Source organism: Brienomyrus brachyistius, chromosome 8 (assembly GCF_023856365.1).
Source record: "Brienomyrus brachyistius isolate T26 chromosome 8, BBRACH_0.4, whole genome shotgun sequence".
NCBI classification, from domain to species: Eukaryota; Metazoa; Chordata; class Actinopteri; order Osteoglossiformes; family Mormyridae; genus Brienomyrus; species Brienomyrus brachyistius.
The window spans coordinates 5,617,182-5,631,139 of record NC_064540.1 but is presented as its reverse complement, the minus strand read 5'-3'; positions in this window follow the sequence as shown (position 1 = coordinate 5,631,139).

Here is a 13,958-nt window from a genome sequence, read left to right as displayed (position 1 = left end):
TGAGGCCAGAGTACACCTTGAATGGGATGCCAGTTCATCTCATGGCATGTACCAGTGTGCGATCTCGCACACTGCCACGAGCAGGGGCAATTGACAGAAGCCAAAGAGAATGTCTTTGGCAGACAGAAACCATAGTTCCCAGAAAAAGACTGTACAACATGGGAGAAACATGCAAAATTATACACCGAGAGCATGTGGGATTCAAACCTACAACCCTGAAAGTGCGAAGGGAAAGATGGCATTTTCGGCATAAGCTGCACAGCAGCTGCTCGAAGACGGTGTCAGTTGTCATGTTTTTTTGTACTATCCTGCAATGTTTGCAGCACTTATTCGGCAAAGATCTATCCATCCATTTTCCAAACCGCTTATCCTTCTGGGTCACAGGAGGCCCGGAGCCTATCCCGAAAGCAAGGGGCATGAGGCAGGGAACAACCCAGGACAGGGGGCCAGTCATACACCATTCGCACACACACACTCCTATGGGTATTTTAATAACGACAATTAGCCTCAGCATGTCTTTGGAATGTGGGGGGAAACCGGAGGAAACCCCACAATGACATGGGGAGAACATGCAAACTCCACACACATGTCACCCAGGCGGAGACTCGAACCCGGGTCCCAGAGGTGTGAGGCATCAGTGCTAATCACTGCACCACCATGCCGGCTATGTGGCTCGGTTGTTATGCATTAGTCTTAAGTTATTTGTGTATTACCTTGGTCCAAGAGAAACATTGTTTCGTTTTTATCTGTGTGCTGTACTGTGTATGGTTAAAAATGATGTTAAAGGCCTACTTAACTACTTGATCAGTGCTAGCCATTGAGAAATGAAATTATGCGTTATTTACCCAAACACACTGGAAAGCTTCTTTTCAGGTATCCTATATTCAGCCATTTATAAATTAATATTTGTCTCTCTTTCCACATCTTGCTCTCCAAACAGGTGAGGGCAAGCTTGAAGCTCACGACGTAGGAGCAGCCGCCTTGCAGTGCCCAGGGAGCTAGGGGTAAAGGGGCCTTGCTCTGGGATCCACAGGCATATGATATCATACCCAGGCCAGGCTTGAACACACAACCTTCTGATCAAAGACACATGGGCTTAGTTCCCTGAACTACACCATCCAAGTAAAGTGACGAGGAAATTTGGGGAAATGGATCCACTTTCTTCAGTATCTTGAGCAAATTCCGAACGACAATAGTACGCTGCATGCAGGCAGTCCGTCTTTTCATTACTAACAGGAGAAGTTTTGTGCAGAGAGACGATGAGGACGGGGTCCAGGTGGAGGGTGCCGTTAGGGGGGGGGTGCCAGGGGGAATTCAGCCCCGCTGCCAGGTGCCCCTGTCTGTGGGTGATTAACAGGTGGCAGCTCAGCCCCACGATGCTGAAGAAGTGCACTGGGGTACAAAGGGGAACCCCACGGAGGAGGAGGGCCCACTGGCAGCATAGCCCATATCGCACCGAAGCATAGCAGAGGACAGGGTACCACATGCGGCCTGCGGAGCCCCGTAATTGGGTTGTGACAGCGGCTCGGCCGACTTGACATGCCAACAAGCCTTATCTCCCGTGGGTGCTGCTTGTCGCTAGGTGTTCAACACCAAGGGATGGAGCTGTGGGTGGACAGGCTTTCTCTCCTGGTTATGCAGCTGTAGAACAGTTCAGTATAACCAGAGGCTTAGAGCACTGCAGAGAGATAACCGAAGGTTTAACATGAACAAAAATGGCCATAATCCCATAATGCACCGGGACATAAAAACAATACATGAGGACTTGACGTAAAAGCACTAAAGACGCTACTTCAGAAAATGTCTGAAAGAAATACAAATGATTCAATATAGACATTTAAATATTCTCTTTTTTGGCTCAAGTACAAGCCTGCTATGGCCCTTAACGTCTTCTTCAACAAACATCCATGCATATTTGCGCAAAATATTTTTTCGATCGGCAAGTTTGTTCGTAATAAAACTGTCGGCTCAGCTACTATAAAAATGATACATCCTTGATATCTAGAACTCTAAGGTCATTCAGATCATTTTTTGTTGAAATGTAAAATTAAACATAAACATGGTCCCTAGCTCAGCTGAATGCAATCAATGTAAACATTACCAATATGCTCAAACTTTCATTATAAAACATGACCGGCAATTGCATATACACACACAGGAACATGTTATTTAGTGGACATTTTCATTAAACCGTGAAATAAATTGAAAGTCACTGAATGTTTGGCCACAGGGGCCACTGTGAAAGCTGGGCACGGTGCATCAAATCATTCTCCAGTCAACATAATACGGGTTTCAAACCCTGGGGGGAGAGATGGGGGGATGTAACCATTATGATTTAAAGGGAGTTCTGGAACAAAGGGACAGGATCATGCACTTCGGGGGGGGGGGGGGGGGGGGGGAGTGTCACATAGTGCTGTCACACGGCTTCCTGGCTCCGCCCCCTTGGCTTGTCAAGTGTAAAAAGCCCTGGGAAAAATAACCCTCCCTGTGCTCCCCCAATCAGAACCCCACCCTTCCTTACACTGAAGATATGCCCCCCACACACACACACACAAAGAAAAACGCATGCCACGTCCTTTTTTTATCCAAAGATTCCTTGTGTGCAGGAAAACATGTCTGCCCCCCCCCTACACAGGTCATGTGGTTATTTCTCTTGAATGATGACAAAAGATGTTTATTAATATGAACATATTATAATTTGGTTACACTGCCACAAAATGTCATTTCTTTTGAACATGACTCAAACAAGGTTTCTGCGTATGACATTGCTCTCAAAGCAGAAGGTGAATGTTTATGAACAAACAAAATTAAATCTAAAACCAATTTCGTAAATGGGTCTAAAATCAGACAACCATTACATGTCTGCTTAATAACTGAAAAGACCCTCATTTTGGGGTATTAACCTTCAACAAAATAAAACAAATACTGCAAATCCTAAGTGTGAAGGCAAAGAAACACTGCATGTCTCAGAAAGACATTTTTATGTAAAACGAGCAAAACATTAAAATTACCTACCAGTATTCATTTTGTTTCATTAAACAACCTCACAGAAATTATTAAAATTGGAACATACGCAAAAAATAAATCAAATAAATATCTGCTTGTTTTGTCACTATAGATTAATTACACATCAGCATATATGTCAACGTAGGTGCCGTGAAAACAGTGGACAGGGATGAAAAATAAACGAAACTATGCTGAAAACAGTGAGCCATCAGAAAGGTGGGGTCTCAGTAAACGTGCCCAGCTGAGAGGGTGGGTTCCCTATGATAAATTTTCCCAAGCAACAAATATTTGCCGATAACATACAGGTTTTCAATATGGGACAGGAAGATTAGGCATGTTGTGGCGGGACATGATGGACGGAATGATCCACAGTGCGGTTTGTTGCAACAGAGGGAGAGGCCTTATTGCAAAGGCTAACAAACGGGAAACAGAGGAACCACAAGGGGTGAAAACCAAGGCAGGTAGAAAAATAAGAACTAACTAGGTCAGGGAGAAAATGCAAGGGAAAGCAAGCAAGAAGACCTGCTACAACAAACATAGAAAGACCAGCAGGTGTTATATACCAGGACCTGCTGAGGAATCAGCAGTACAGTACAGGCACATATCGTACTGTGCAAAAGTCTAAGGCAGCCAAAGAAAATGCTGCTTAAATGATTATCATGTTGCTGTAACACTGTCAAAGCGTGTCAGCTTAGTCATTGCAAAATCCAGAGGTGTGGGCTCGAGTCACTGACTTTCTACTCAACGTGGAGTCATGTCACGAATTTTAAGACTTGGACTAAAGTTGGACTTGAGAGCAAAAGACTCGAGACCTGGACCCTAATTGGACCCTAGAACTCGAGAAGACTTAAGATTATAGTTGCCCTCTGGATACCATGGCATTAATTTTATAGTTTCAGTGTATATTTATTCTCTGCTGTCTGAATTTTCAATTGGCTAGATGCAAGGTCTCCTGAGATAGCGTATTGGAAAGATGCATCACTCCCTCCCTGCATATACACAGAACTGTGTGAGGACAACCATGAGTGGACACTCCCTTTTCAATCTTTCCCTAAGAAGAACGTATTGTATGACATACTGTGGCAGGTTTTTGCTGCAGCACTAAGGGTAAAAAAACTGACATCGGTAGGGACTCAAGTTATGTGACTCACAACTTGACTTGGACTCAAGTCACAAATTTGATGACTTGTGACTTGACAGCAAAAACGATGACTTGGACTCAACTTGGACTTGAGGACCAATGACTCGAGACTTGAATCGGACTGCAATGTTTTGACTCTACTTGGACTTTACTTGGACTCACCAAGGAATGACTTGTTCCCATCCCTGTCAAAACTGCTCCTAAAATCACACCAGTATTTGCAGCAACCATCCTATATACTCATGTATTTTTTACTTTACCACTAGCACACCTCGTATAGCTAATCAATAAGTTGCATGGAATGGCTGAGATGCCCTTGGGGAGAGGCTTGAGAACTAAAGAAGCGTTCATCATCCAACTAGATATCATAAACGTTCTAGAGAACAGAAGAAATTTTTACTAGTTTTTCTTGATACTCTTTATTTGCACATGTTGCAGTGTTAAATTGTGATATTTGTTCATAGCCAATATGCACGCACTACCCAGATAAATAGTTTAGACGTTTTTTAGACGAAACTCAGAATTTGCAACAAGGCCCCACGATGGTAGGGGAGCACAGTTCTCAGTTGCATGCTTAGCTCATTCAGCCACGCAGCAGCCTAAGGAGCAGGGGAACACACTAGGGAACAGAACAATGCCAACCTAGGGGAACACTGGGAAAATAGGATGGTGAGCGACACCTACTGGCCAAATGGGAAGATGACAGACTGTATACCCATATACCTACCTCTAAAAAACTGGATTCACCGTATAACCACCTGAAAATTGTCAGAAACACATATCAGTCTGAAAAGTGCATATAAGAATTACACGGTACAACAGTTTACCCATCTACTGTCTCCTTATCTCACTGCTCATCATCCTGCCTCACTTTTGCAGTGCTTTAGTCTACATTATATGCCTGCACAACGTCTGATTTAAACACCTGAAGCCAATCATGAAGACAATGAGGACTCCAAGTAACACACACTGACAGAAAAATGCCTCACAGACTGAGTGAGAGAGATCGATAAATTCTTCCAACCAAATGCATATGATGGCCCAACTATTTTAGTGATGTGTCACGATGTCATGGCTTTCAGGGAATAATTAATAAGTAGTGGGCAGACAACAGTCCTTAGGTTGTTGTTTGCAGAAGGGGACCTAAGGCAGGAATACACACATATCAGCCTAAAGGCATGTTTCTGGTCTGCAGCAGGTAACAAACATACCAGGAGAACACCGGCGATAACCAGAAATCATGAAAACTCCACGCATGGACCAGAGCCATCACATCACCCTAAAATTAATAATAAGTAATATTAAATATATTAAGTTTCTCATGGAAAATGTGCTACGTGTAACACAGCTGCGTTTCTCACTATATAATATTATTTAGCAAAAAATATATAAATTGTATTGAACTAAATTAATATTTACTATCTTTAACTAATACTAATATTGAAGTGATTAAACAACAACAGCAAAAACAACAAAAAATAGTTATTATAGACTAGCGGGAGAATATAATTCGAATTCAGATTTGGATTTGAATTATATATGTTATCAGGTGAAAGACGCATTAGAAACCAATGACTATAAAATTGTCACCTGCGCACAGACATATTATCGAGTATTACAGCAGCGCGCGCTCCGCACCAGCGGACACGTGTAGCTCAGAGTTGCGCGAGTAGCCTTGCTGACGCAACAAGACAGGAGCGTACCGCGTGCCTCGATCCCTTTCCGATTGCACAGCCTGTCCTGGGGAATCATGGGTAAACAGTCAAGGTATCTTTGTATCCTGCTAGGGTGTAATTTGTCAGGGGAGGTGGCGAAACTGAATAATTGCAGTCCACACCTTCGTCTGTGCACTCTTAATGAGGAAAATGACTAGGAAACCGATAAAGGGAAGGCTAGCTAATGGTGTAGCAGCAGCAATTTAAAAAGAACAGCGGAAAATGGAGTTGCTGTGTATTTGTGCTTGGGAAGGGTTTGTATCATGACATTTTGCAATGAACCAGTTACTCCAATATAACTGTTATAGTTATAAAACCTTCTGCTTTGTGCTGTTTGTGACGTGTACCCCCCCCCCCCCCAATAATTTATTAGCTTTTATTCGTACACCAAAAAATATACCTTTACATTTAATAATTACATTACGTGTGTTTTTCTTATGTTGTTTCTTATATACTTATATACCCTCCAAGGATTTCATTAAAAGCAAAAAAATAATCGCTGAGCAAACGAGGCCATAATCTCACATATGTTTGTGCTGTCTGTGTTACCCTCAGCTGTCCTGTGCAGTGTGTATTCTGTGGATATTTATACCAACCTGCCTATTTATTGTATCTTGCTGCACTTGGACCTGAGTAGCTCCAGTACATGTGCAGTCCTGTGTATTTATAGCCTATGTCCTTCTTGCATCTCGTACCCTGTTCCTCTAGGGACAGCCCTTCATCTCACTTACCCCATGCCTATGGATCACAGTAATAATGACCTGACCTGATGATTTAGTCTTGTGTAGAGGGGGGGCCTGCATTCATATGGCCATGTGCCACCTCGGGGCCTGTTGTCATGGGGTCTCCTGCAGCGGCTGGCCTGTCCATCCCAAGGAGGAGACCTACCAACCTGGGCCTCATCTCCGTCACACGCTCCGCTCCTTCTGGGCTCAGAATGAGGCGGTGTATATTTTTCATCTTTTCAGCCAGCAGTAAATAGGTCGCGCCGCTCACATGGAAAATAGACCGAAGTTGAGGTCCTGGATGCTAAACTCAGGTGATGGTTAGTAGATTACAGTGACATTACACTGTAAATCACAAGTGGTCTTAGGATTCCTTTAACAGTTCCTCAGACCGAAGCTTAATGGAACTTGGCCAGTACAAGTTTTTATTTTTTATTTTTGGGCAGTCCATGACTAATTAAGTTTTTTTCCTAACGAACACAGCAGGAAGACAGACCTTCTTACACTGTATCGCAAAACATGCAAGGGGGGTGTAGCTTGCTAACTGCATTTCATCAAAAGATTGAAAGATAAGACTAATTCCCCAGTAAATTCTTTATTGATTTCCCACTGGCTGAGAATATTCTGGACTTCTTCAAAGGTGAACTCATCTTTCATTCCAAACACGGGTGTTTATAACATAAGCATCTGAACTGATTTAGAATGTGCTGGCCAGTACATTTTTTTGCCACTGTGCCAACATGAAACATAGCAAAGAATATCTTCAGAAAGTAAGAATATCTTCAGAATTTAAGAATATCTTTTTTCTGAAAGTAAGAGTATCTTCTTCCTGAATCCATAAGGCAAAAACATAGAGCTGCTTGTGATGTTTGACCACTGCATCCAAATTTCTGTATAGCTGCTCCTTTTCTCATAGGAGGTGATTGTACCACTTGGTCCGGTCTGTTTTCCTTCAGACATTGATAAAGATGCAGAGATGCTTCAGTGCTCCTCTGAGCCATCTACACTCTTTGGCTATTAGAGAAATCGACTGAAAGATCACTCAGTGAGCACCTTTGACGTCAGCAGAGGACATTGAAGGGATACCTCCACTCAGGTCATCCCATCACCAGTAAAGCAAAAAGAAACATGTAGTTTATTGAGTAATACCACGCGTGAGAGCAAAATGCAACTCTCCAAAAATATTTCGCTAATTTGAAAATGTACTTATTGCCAAATGAAGGTTCCTTTCACGTCTTCCAGTGGTTCAGTTAGTGCTTTTTCCATGGATGACGATTAGTGCAGGAGATTACTAGTGGAGCATGAATAGGAACTTGTGCAGTTAACATGTACAGAGAAATGAATCTGAGGCAGCTTCTGTAGGGTGAATAAGGAGCTTCTCAAAAGATGCACAACATTCTTGAAGAAATTGGTAAACAGATCCCAGTGATAAAAGGTTTATAAAAGATACAACTCCCATAGGTGAATTGTTAATTAAGCATTGATTAATTATCAATTAGCCGTTTTCAGGTAACAGATCATTTGATCATCCTGCCATCCTGAGGTTGCCTGGTCTTATTAACTAACCGTTCATCCCTTCCCACATGTAAAGAAGAGATTCTTTCCCAGATGATTCTCACAAATCACACCATGACTCAGGAGTCATCTTTTCAGAAGTGAAACCTTTCAGAAACGTGTCTTTTCCATTTGTTTTCCTGGGTGTCTGTAAAGTAGAGAACGACGGATGGAATAACCTGTCGGAGAAAAACAATAAAGCAGATTCTTGGACAAACACAGCCAAAAATATTCAAGGGGAAAAAAATAATTTTGGGTGTCGCTAACAATAGCCAATCAGCTGCTGGTGAGGGACAGCTGCACTCAGTGCTAGACTCCCATGTGCTTTTCCATACTGATCATCATCTCGAATTGACAGGTGACCACAGGTGATTCTTGGCCCATCGTTCCTCCGTTTCCTGGGAAGCGCCCGTGAGCTCATTTGCTATCCCAGTCTCAGTCTCCGGATAAGGAAAGAGTGCTACAGCAGGATAACGTCAAGTCTGATTTCAGTATATTTGCTTTTAATCTCCATTGAGAACGGTGGGGAGGGGGGCGGGAGGCATTTTCTGGCCATACTCATATCAGGCTTTACTCATTCCCAGAGAAGAAATTAAACAGAGATCCATCGTTGTTAACGGGTTTATGGTGCAATCCACTCTCTGATTTATCAATATTAATGAATTCCCCTAGAGGGTCCGGGACATGAATGTATAGATAAGGGCAACAGTTTCCATTTCATGACTGAAAAGTTTCCGGTCACGGAAGCACCTGGAAATCTCTGCGTCGGAAACAATATTGATGCAATTTGCTGTGACTCGCGTTGAAGGTGAACATCTGGAGGTGATCACGTTCTCATCCATCGTCTGCAGCCGCAGAATGTTAAAAAAGGGGCTTGTGGTTGTCCACCTCATCCACGGCCCCCTCTGCCGCATCTCCTATGTACGCGGCAGCACCGTCAGTCCACTCAGGCCCAACGATCCGCCCCATGGCCTCTGCGCAAACGCGGGTCCAGCCGTAAGATGCGTGTGTAGTTTCCATGACAGCGGCCATGGTGAGGCGGCCTCGATTCCTGAGGCGTGCTTAATGGAGCGGACAGGCAGGCAGACTACTGCGATGGTTTTCACCCTTCATGTCGCATGGTTGGGGGTGGGGGGGGTGGTGGTGAAAAATAGAATGCGAGGCTAGAAATGCATGCAGAACGAATAGACTCTCTGACCATCAGGTCGCAGAGACTTATCTCCAAGGGCACTGGACCAGGAGGTCAGCGAACCTTGGCTCTCGTATCTGCTGTGTGCATAATTTATGGGCAAAGCGGGGTTCTACGGTACCTACCTCAGTTAGGACAGGCCGGGATATTTTCTCACTGCATGTTCAAAGATGGTTATAAATGGATGAGAAATACATCTATAGGTCCGATTCCTTAGTGTAATGCAGTGTTTCCCAGTCCGGTCCTCGGAGACACAGTCAGTTCACGTTTTTGTTCCCTCCCAGCTCTTGGCAAGGAGCAAAAGTGTGGACTGTCTGGCAGGGAGCTGGGATGGAGCAAAAACGTGGACTGTCTTTGGGTCCCTGAGGACCGGACTGGGAAACCCTGCCTCAGTGCTAAAATGAACCCTCTACTCCCTTGCACTGGATGTGAAACACATCCTTACAAATCAATGAAGTTTAGATTTTCTGGAATGCTTTGACAAAGGATTTACAAAGGCACCAAAAACTATTTCAACAGGGTGTTATTTTATTGCCGTCGGCATTGTCATGGAAAAAAAGATCATTTACAGGTGAAATTTGTTCCTCGTTTGTTCCTAGTGCCGTATGCTGCCTGGGACAGGCTCCAGGATCCCCTGTGACCCTGACTAGCATATGAATCAGATTACTTTTATTGTCCTGGAGGAAAGAGCTTAAGCAGTGAAAGACGGATGGATTGATTTCCTTCAGTTAACCACAAGACAAGGGATAGTTCTTTAAAAAAGTTGTTTTGTTGGTCTTAACTCCCTTCTGTTTTGCCACTGTAAACCGTTGAGTAATTGTCTGATGATTTCTAATTGTTTTAAGCTAATATAAAGTAGTTGGCATTGTTTTGTTTATTTTACTAAGACACGGGTCTGTTTCAAGCCGTTCTTGACTGAGGCAAATATTCGGTACCCCAAAGAATTGCATAAGTGAAATCATAAATATTAGATTTACCGTCCCATACTATTCAGGACACATTATAGCAAAAAATGCATACTAGCTATACAACCCCTTTGATAGCTCAGTTGGTAGAGCGGAGGACCGTAGAGACACAAAGAGAAGACATCCTTAGGTCACTGAGTCTAGATTTACTTATGTCAGATTAAAATAAGCCTAGAGCTGCCTGTATTGTGAAAGAGAAAAAATTTGACTGATTCCGAGTTGCATTTTGTTTCAGCCACAGCCAGGGAAAACCTGGAATTCCTCTGTGTATAGCAGAGTTTCCCAATCTGGCCTTCAGGGACCCACAGTCGGCCCATGTTTTTGCTCCCTCCCAGCTGCCTGCCAGGCAGTCCACATTTTTGCTACCTCCAGGGACTATCTGTGGGTTCCCAAGGACCAAACTGGGAAAGACTCGTGTATAGTGACATCATACAAATAGCAAAGCCGTCTTTGTGGGAGCCAGTGAATGAGCAGAAGATCCTCCTTTTTCTCCTTTCTTCCCAATGAAAATATCAAACAATGAGATGGGGCTGGGATTGATCACTATCTATGTGGCGACGATGACTGGTCAAATAGCACTATTTCAATGGGACTATCATTGAACCTTAGGAAACTGGGCAGAGACAGAGACTCCACCAATTTCCATGATAAGTAGATTTCATCTATGCCTTGATTTCTCTCTACAATGTAAATGTGTGTTTAATTATTAATGCTGTTGGCTCAGCAGGTCTATAAGCTGTCCATTCTTCTCAGGAGGTTGTCCACAAACATCTTTTCTATGTAATTTTTAGACTAGCTGGAATATGTTTCCATAATGGGGCCCAAGCTCAAACGCATATGCCTGCCATTCTCGGCGTGCTCCCACAGTTGGTGTGCTTCTATCCACAGCTGGCTGAACCTTGGAAGCCCTTTTATGGTCCCCCAGTCTGCGCAGCAAGACATCACGAGCTGCGACGGGCCTATTTACGTTCTGCTTTGCTGACGGCGCATAACAGCAAAAATGCAAGGGGAAAAAAAAAAATCCGCGAAAATATTATTCATTGCCGACGACAAAATGGGAGCAGAGAGATGGCTGTATTTACAGTCCATGAGAGCTTAATTCATTCAGGTCTCCAACTTCTATCCATAAAGTTTTAAAGACGTGCCGAAGCATGAGACGTGTACCATTGATCAGTATCCAAAACACAATTGGGGTTTCGACCAGTCAAAAGGGGCAACCTTAACATCAGAAGTTTCCAAGCTTCTATCAAAAGAGAAACACAAAAGAGGACAAACTAGGATTCTGAGGACACTTTATGCCAGTCAACCTCATGTAATACTGGGGGTTACAGTGGAGTTTCTGCGATCTGAGGAACAAGTATGACATCATCATAGAGCACCAAGACAACTGAAACAGCATACAGGATAGAGTGGGCAGCTTTCATGGAATATGTTTAATGAGGAAATTGTTTTTCCAATGTCCTAGGTGACAACCTATTAGTGCTAAATGATGGAGGGACTTGCGTAGTAGTTAGTAATTAACTGCCCATCACTTGCATTCTTTAGCATCATCAACCTTTATGATCTCTGAATAGAACCTTCCACTGCGAAACAAACAGCACCTCCTACCTGATATAGAGGTAACCTTGTTCATGGTCCAAAGACCATCAGAGACCTGTGACATCATGGTCATCCTGGACCAAACCTTTCAGTAAACAAAAGTGATATAACTATCACCTGTGTGAATGTTTTATTTATTGAGACGCTGTATACTAAATAACAATAAGGGGTTCTGCGGCCGTCAAAACTGACGAGGAGAACCAATTTTGAAATAACCTTGTTAAAGGTAAGAATTAAGGTTGCAAAATTCTGAGAATTTTCCTTTAATTCCCACCTATTCCTGGGTGTTCCCATGGAAAATTTCCAACTTGGAATATTTCCAAAATTCCCCAGCCAAAGTTTCATGCAATGGAAAGTTTCCACAAATTTCCCATCCTGCTTTGCAACCCTAGGAAAGCTCAATGAAGACTCTCAATTCCCAAACATTACTAGATCATGAAATTCTCTGGATTTGCTTTTAGTCAATTCTGTTACAAACAATGTAGTACCTACATACCAAGAACAATTAGTCTACTAATCACCCAAGTTTAACTCAGACATAAACGAAAGTATATTGCAACATCCATCCATCCATCCATCCACTTATCCTACTGGGTCCGGAGCCTATCCTGGAAGCAATGGGCACGAGGCAGGGAACAACCCAGGATGGGGGGCCAGCCCATCGCAGGGCACACTCACACACCATTCACTCACACCTACGGGCAATTTAGTAAGTCCAATTAGCCTCAGCATGTTTTTGGACTGTGGGGGGAAACCGGAGTATCCGGAGGAATCCCCACGACAACATGGGGAGAACATGCAAACTCTGCACACATGTGACCCAGGCGGAGACTCGAACCCGGGTCCCAGAGGTGTGAGGCAACAGTGCTAACCACTGCACCACCATGCCGCCCCATGTATTGCAACAATAAAGCGAAAATAAAATGAAACAACAAAGAAGGATCAGTTATGGATGGATGGGAAAGACCTTCAGCCAAGCAACAGAACAGAGATTCAGAGCTGAGGACTTTAACCCCCCCCCCTCTGTATAAATGGTGGACAGTAAACACAACCAAGCCTCATGGCTCATGGCTTATGACATAATTTTATTCAAGAAAAGGTTTCAAGATATGGGGGAAATTCAGGGTTTAGTGTAAGTTCAGTTATACAACACATTGTGCTGTTGTGTTATAAAAAATCTATGAGGCAACAGACTGACTGAGTCAGGTCAAATTACACAAAACGAAAGTGTGAAAAACCCCCAGTTCTTCTGGGTAAAAAACTGACCCAGAGACATGAGGGTACAATGAGGTGGTTTTATTGGTCAACGGGACTCAACTGCCAGATGACCTGAATGACATTCAGTGTTAGCACTTTGCCATCTAACTTAAATGAGCTAATTGCATAGCCAGAAGACCCAGGACAGTCCCCAGACACCTTTACTTTTGTTTAAAATGCAGAAAACTTGCTTCATATTTCAGGGCAATTCTAAGATTTTTTAGGTGGGGGGGGGGCATCAGAGGGGCCAAAATTGATACAGAGGGAGCAAACCTTTTGAATATCCAATGATATGTTTTGAATGATGGGAGAGGGGTACTCCAGGGACAAATCGGCTTTCAGCTGGGGCCCCATCTCCCTGTGTACTTTGTGCTGTTAGTTACAGGTGTTTATAATGGCTTCACCCTTTACTTTACCCCCCACCTCCCAGCGTTTTACAATTTTCTATTGCAGAAACATCCACCCATGTTCTATCCCCACTTGTCCTATCCGGAGTCACAGGGTTCCGGATCCTATCCCAGAAACGGCAGGTAGGAAGGCAGGGAATAACCCAGGATCGGATGCCAACCAATCACAGGGCACACCATTCACAACTTTAATTAATTCTAACATGCTTTTGGACTGTGTGGGGGGGGGGGAGTAAACTGGAGAACACCCCACATCAACACGAGGAGAACAGGTAAACTCCACACACATAGGGCATAGACTCGAACCCTGACCCCAGGCAACAGGGCTAAACACTGTGTCACCCCAATCACATAAAAAAATCCTAAAAAAATCAGATTGAGCTACAGGAAACCAGTCGGT